Genomic DNA, 6,000 nt, shown 5'->3' with positions numbered 1-6,000 from the left:
TGCTTTAATTATCTCCAACAAAGCTGCTATTCCCACATAAATGCCTCTGCTTTTATTGTTTGTGGCTTTAAATGTCACAGCATGTCCACATTCATTCTCTGAGACTTCTGCACACACAGGATTACATTTATTGGATTATTGAAATTAAAAGGCCTAAAATATCTGACTTACATTTATCTGCTTACTATGTACAAATTCAGATATTATTACTTCTTTAAACCACTTTCCTTTCACCTCCATTTTTTAAATGTGACAGCAGTTTTAAACCTTGGTCTCATGGCTGAATAAGCATCTTATGTAAAGGTCATTAAGGCAATCTCAGGCTATAACATTTCCAATAACCATACGGCAGCAAACTGAATGACATCAAAGAACACTCCACATGAATAAATCTCTTTATTCAGTATTTATTTCTCACAAGCACAATTAGAAATCCACAGCTGGAGCATCACACATATGACCACATGGTCCAGTCTGGTCCAGTGGACGGTTTTATAGAACATAAACACAGAAGAGAATGAGGGCAACATTTTCAGATTTCTGTGCTGCAAGTTGTTAAAAGATCACATCATTAAAGTATTAATTTAATCAGATTTGGAGGTGTGAGTCACTGTCAGCTGCACAGCCTTCTTACATTACACACTGCCTCCCAAACCACACCAAAGTAAGATGAGCCACGGAAAACTGTGCTGTGCTTTTCTTTGAGTTGCATTTCTTTGTAATGACAACAGACGAGTTTTATGGTTCTTCTCTCAGTCTGTTTCACCTCTCTGCCTTTCCTGATGTCTGTCCTGTTTGTATGTCTGTGCATCCTTCCCAGATGTGTAGCTTCCACTAGCTCCCTGGTTGGCATGTCTGTACACAATCAACCAATCACTATGTTGCGTTTCATTTGAAGTGGAACGTTAACTAATGAAGGAATGGCACAAGTTTTAGGACGATGATGTAAAAGGTAGACTAAGGTATATTATGCGCCGCCTATGTCGGCCTCCTCTCAAGCCTCCAGAGGCTTCCCCAACACCAGCTGCCAAAGTGCCTCCTTCATCGCCAGCCTCCAGAGGGGTCCCATCTCCTCAGCTGTCTCCTGTGCCGTCGACCTCCTGAGTTGCTTTGCCTCTGCTGCTCCAGGTCTTGCCCTACGGCCGAGCAGACATCCAGAGCTACTTATATTTGGACTCTTGTGCTCCCTCTTTTCTTTTTGTTTGGTTAAAAATGGCTGTTGTAATCTGTGTAATGTAAGAGAGTCATATTAGTTTTCTTGCAGGCAACACAATGAGGCAAGAAGAGAGATGAGGATAGGCATAGGTAATGCACTTAGGTGTGGGGACTTAGCAGGGGGGAGAAAAATAAGATTTAGTTTTTCTGAAAACTGCAGGACCTCTTGTCTGCTGAGGAATTCTTTTGCACCAGTGATGAGGTTCTGAATGGCTAGTGCAGCAAGAGATGGAAATTCAACCTGACTGGATCCAAACTGCCATTAACCCCAGAGAAGAAGAAAAAGGATTAAGACTAAGATGCATTGTATACCATTCTTGTTTAACTGTGACTCACTTAAAAAAAAACATACACGGATTACTGACCAAGCTGTATCTGTGAATTTGCGGCAGCATTGAAAAAAAAATCCAACATGCATCAGGTTGCATTCCAGGTATTTCTAGCAGTAGCTGAATGGTTTTACCTTGCTATCGAGCAAACAAAGCCTGTTTCTCTGACTGCTTCTACTGGAATAGAGTCACGCTGGGTTCCAACATCCGACTTCTGAGAAAATAGGAATGCAACCGAAAGAAAGTTTTCCCACGCACTCCCCCACTAGATTGTCTGCGTGCTTTAGTGGCAGTTATTGCAGCAGGTAAATGAAGCTTTCAAACATATACAAGTTCCTCTGGAGCAATTAATTTCAGAAATGTTATTTTCCACTTGAATTTTCATTTTGGGATTCTTTTTTATTTCTTTGACTAAATTTCACCAACTAAATATATGGCAGCAGTTTTTCTCTTACTTTCTATTGTTTTGATTCCATCTCCAGAATTTCTTTGTTTCCAATAAAACAAAAATAATTTCAGTGACACAATTCCAGCCTGCAATATGTGTTATAAAAGCTGCAGCTCCACAGTGCTCTGGAGGTTTACTTCTTTTATCTCGCTATGATGCATAAAATCAGATTTGATTTGAACATTTAAAATTCATCGAGTGACTTTGACAGTAAATTTCATGTAATCAGTGCATGAATGCTCCTTTACTCTTGGTTCAGCTCTCTCATGCTGGCACACCCTGGCATCATTTAATTATTAACATGCAACAAGGACAGACAGATAACTATTTACTGTCACACCAACAGACACTCTAAAAACACCAGTTAACCTGACCAGCATGACTTTGGACCAGTGAGGTGATTGATGCACCACTGTGCACACTGGTCAACTCACGTTACTAATCCATCTACATTATGAAGTTAGTTAGGTTAGTGTTTTACCTTCTTCTAGTTTAGTCCATGATAAACAGATTGTAATTTATTTAATGTTTTTCTCACCTAACACTCAAAGCACTCTTTGCATTGCAGACTGGATGCACGAGACATTTCAACCACCGGCCTCCTGAACAGCAGATAACCCACTCTAAATCCTGAGCTAACATAAATAACAACCTTAATAACAATAATCCAGGACATGTGACTGAAAACAGTATTATTACACACCACACCCTCATTAGCAAAAAATTCTTCTGAAGCCTTCTGAAAGGTTCTGGCCTGATGGTGGAATTGAACTCAGGACGTTCTTGGTGTGAGGCCACCGTGCCACTGTGCTGCCAGTGAGCAATTTCCATGTAGTTTTATCTGCTGCACTAAACCTCTGATGCTGTAAAATAGTGCTCTCTCCGAGTCTCAGCTATTTTCTCCCACTACTCCAGATTTTGATACCTGCCTGCCCTCTCTACAGTGCTTCTCCCTCTGAGGTCCTTCTCTAATTCTTTTTATTTAAATCTGAACCTTTAAACACTTCACAATAGCCGTAGTGTTCCCCGAGCTTGTCATATTCTGTTGAACATCACAGTAATATGATGTTACACAAGTCTTCTCTCAAAGGTCAACCGTCTGAATGTTTTCTCTTCAACTCAAAGCAGGTCTTGCCAAGCAATGTTCCACCCAATGTCTAAAAGTCACCTCACAGATCTTTAAATAACAGCACGCAGCATAGTTTAAACTGTATGTCTGTGAAAGTATGTGAGCTCCCCTTTCAAATGAATGGTCTCCACACAACAACGTGCATGTATGTACAAGAGATGCACTCTTTAATGCAAGTCTCCTTTCAGTCACATTAGTTGCCATGATAGGGACACATTAGAGCTAATAAAGCCAATAAAGGTTAAAACCTGGTGACTGTAGAAGAAAGGCAGCATTATATAACTGTCATCGCATATTAGCCTAAATCCACTCATGTGGCTGCCTTCCCTCATGAGCAGAATCATAAGCAGATAAAATGTGTCTGGAAATACAGATGAAGGGGGAAAAAGTGGGATGAAGGTCAGGAATGCTGATGGTTGTAAAAATGCATTCCCGGCTTGTGTCATATGACTCTGTAACACAAAGAGCTGGGTCTGACAGTTCACGCCTGCAGTCTGCTGCAGCGATCTGATTCTGGTTCCCATGATTTAGCTCAGTAACCCCAGCTCTCGTGATAAAATGGGCGAAAGGGCGTTTTAGGGCACACGAGGCTCATTAACAGTCACCTGCTCATGAGAGTTATGTAAGAACAAACCATCAGGATGATGTTCCAGTTTCTGATGATCAGAATCACAAACTCCATGTCCAGGGTATGGGAATGACAAGGATGACCAAATTGATTCAAGGTCTATGCAGAAAAAAGGAGACATCACATGAAAAAAGCTTAAAGCAACACTCAAGTGTGATTTAGTGTTGTTTATGGTCCAGAAACCTCTTAAAACTGCAGCAGCACTTCAGCTCTCATAAAAAAGGAGGAAAGAGTTTCTGATGATCCCTTTTAATGCCCCAAAGTCCTGGAATGGTTAATGCTCTTCTTCAAGTTGTTATTTCATTAGTAGTTGTGCTGTGTTTGATCTTTTACTGCTGTGTGAGCTCGTTGTGGTTTTATGGCAGGAAAACAGTGTTAGCTACCAATGATCCACCATGACTGAGGTTACCAGGGTGATTAGAGAGGCCGATCAGTGTTCATGTGTGTTAATGTTAAAGAAAGCAGCATCCCACAAGCTGTGTGGCTTATGAAGAATATGATACATTTCTGTGCTCTTCTGTGCATATTCAGACAGAAGCTAATGGGGGGAAAACATGTTTGCATGTTTTATTTGGAGCAGACAGGAGTGACTGACATGGGAATGTTGTGATCCCAGATTTACCAGGGCATGGGGTCGAGGTAAAGTGTCCTAAACAGTTGAAATAGAACATTTTTTATTAAAAATATCTTCTTAGTGACATTCAAATTTGTTTGCTATAAAGCTGTTGGATTCCTCCTTTTGTGCTTTTGGACCCTTAAAATGAAGCAAAGTCTGTTTTTTCCTTACTGTGATGTGAGGCTGACTGGGAATTACTGCAAAAACATGCCATGTTTCTGGGATTTAATATTTAACAGCACAGTTTTTGTGGTAGTTTAAAGCCACCAAATCATTTTGTAAGTGTACTTTATACTGTAGGTTTCACTGTAATTCTCCTTTCATGTTACTGCCACCTTGAGTTTCACTCTTTCTGCCAGTGTCCAGTGGGAAAACCATGCCTCACAACACGTGCTAAACTTCATAGTCCTGTTTGTGTATTCATAACTGGAACATAAAGTACTGGGACATGAACTTAAACTCTTGGCACCTCTTGTTTTATTTAGATTCTTCACACTGACATGGACCTGCTCTGCCTGCTCCGTCTGTCCCAGCAAACACATGCACTCACAGACGCAGCAATAATTTAATATGCTCACGCTTTGAAGAGGGGTATCACAGGTGCCCGTAGCATGCTGCGTCCAGACTGTGGCATTTCACACTGTGCACATCGCTGGTCAATTTGCAGCCCGTGTACAAGCTGAGCTATGTTTGGAGTCTCCTTGGACGTAGAACGGTTACACAAGCCTATCAACTCATCTTTTTCTTTTATATAAACACACTCCAACCTGCTGCTTCCTGCTGCATCAGGCTAAGCTGTGCAGCAGGTTCAGACTGATAAATCAGGAGGATATGAGATGCTGCTATGCAGAGAGAGATTTCAAAGGTAAACGATGTCCTCTTATTCCAAACTGAGCTTGCACACAGCAAACTTCAAAGGGTGAAGAGCATCAGGCAGAGAAAGCAGAGGCCTGAGCTGCAGTCTTTGATCTGATATCTGGTTAAACGAACCATCTGCTTTCTGAGGAGCCACAAGTAGAAGCCACTTCCTTCCCTGGACGAATTACAAAGGCTACTTTCATCTGGGTCAGCAAGGAAGGAAGGAACCAGCTCAGTTCGGAAAATGTAGAGTGACAGTTTCTGCACAACTAAATTGTTTTCTCCATGCATAGTAAAGTTTAATGTCATCCTGGCAGGGCTATGTTCAGTGTACAGTTAAGTTTAAATGAATGAAGCATCATATTCATGTATGGAGTCTGTATGCCCACCATCCACTCTGCACCTGCTGCAAAACATTTAAGTCTGACCAGAAATTTAGAGCCAGGCTTTGTTTTAAGTAAGGAAAAGTTTGTGGTTTTGATTGCACCCCATCAGTAGGCAGCAATTTAAGTTAACTCTGCCAGAGATTACAACGCACTCAACTGAGCGTGACTGGAAAAACAATCTGTGCCAAAACGTATCTGTATATTTTCCAAAGTGAGCATCTTCCTTGCTTACTGACCCAGATGGAAGTAGCTTTTCTAATTTAGGAGGCTTTAATATGTTGGATGCTATTATGCATGATATTACGGGATGCATCACGGCATCAGCTCAATTTAAAACTCCTTGTTCTTTATTTAGAGCCCCATTAGATGTTACCACAGCAACAACCATTCT

This window comes from Copadichromis virginalis, linkage group LG22 (assembly GCF_057382275.1).
Source record: "Copadichromis virginalis isolate Kocher_CV1m ecotype Utaka linkage group LG22, C_Virginalis_male_GT1.1, whole genome shotgun sequence".
NCBI lineage: Eukaryota > Metazoa > Chordata > Actinopteri > Cichliformes > Cichlidae > Copadichromis > Copadichromis virginalis.
This window is presented reverse-complemented; position numbering follows the sequence as displayed.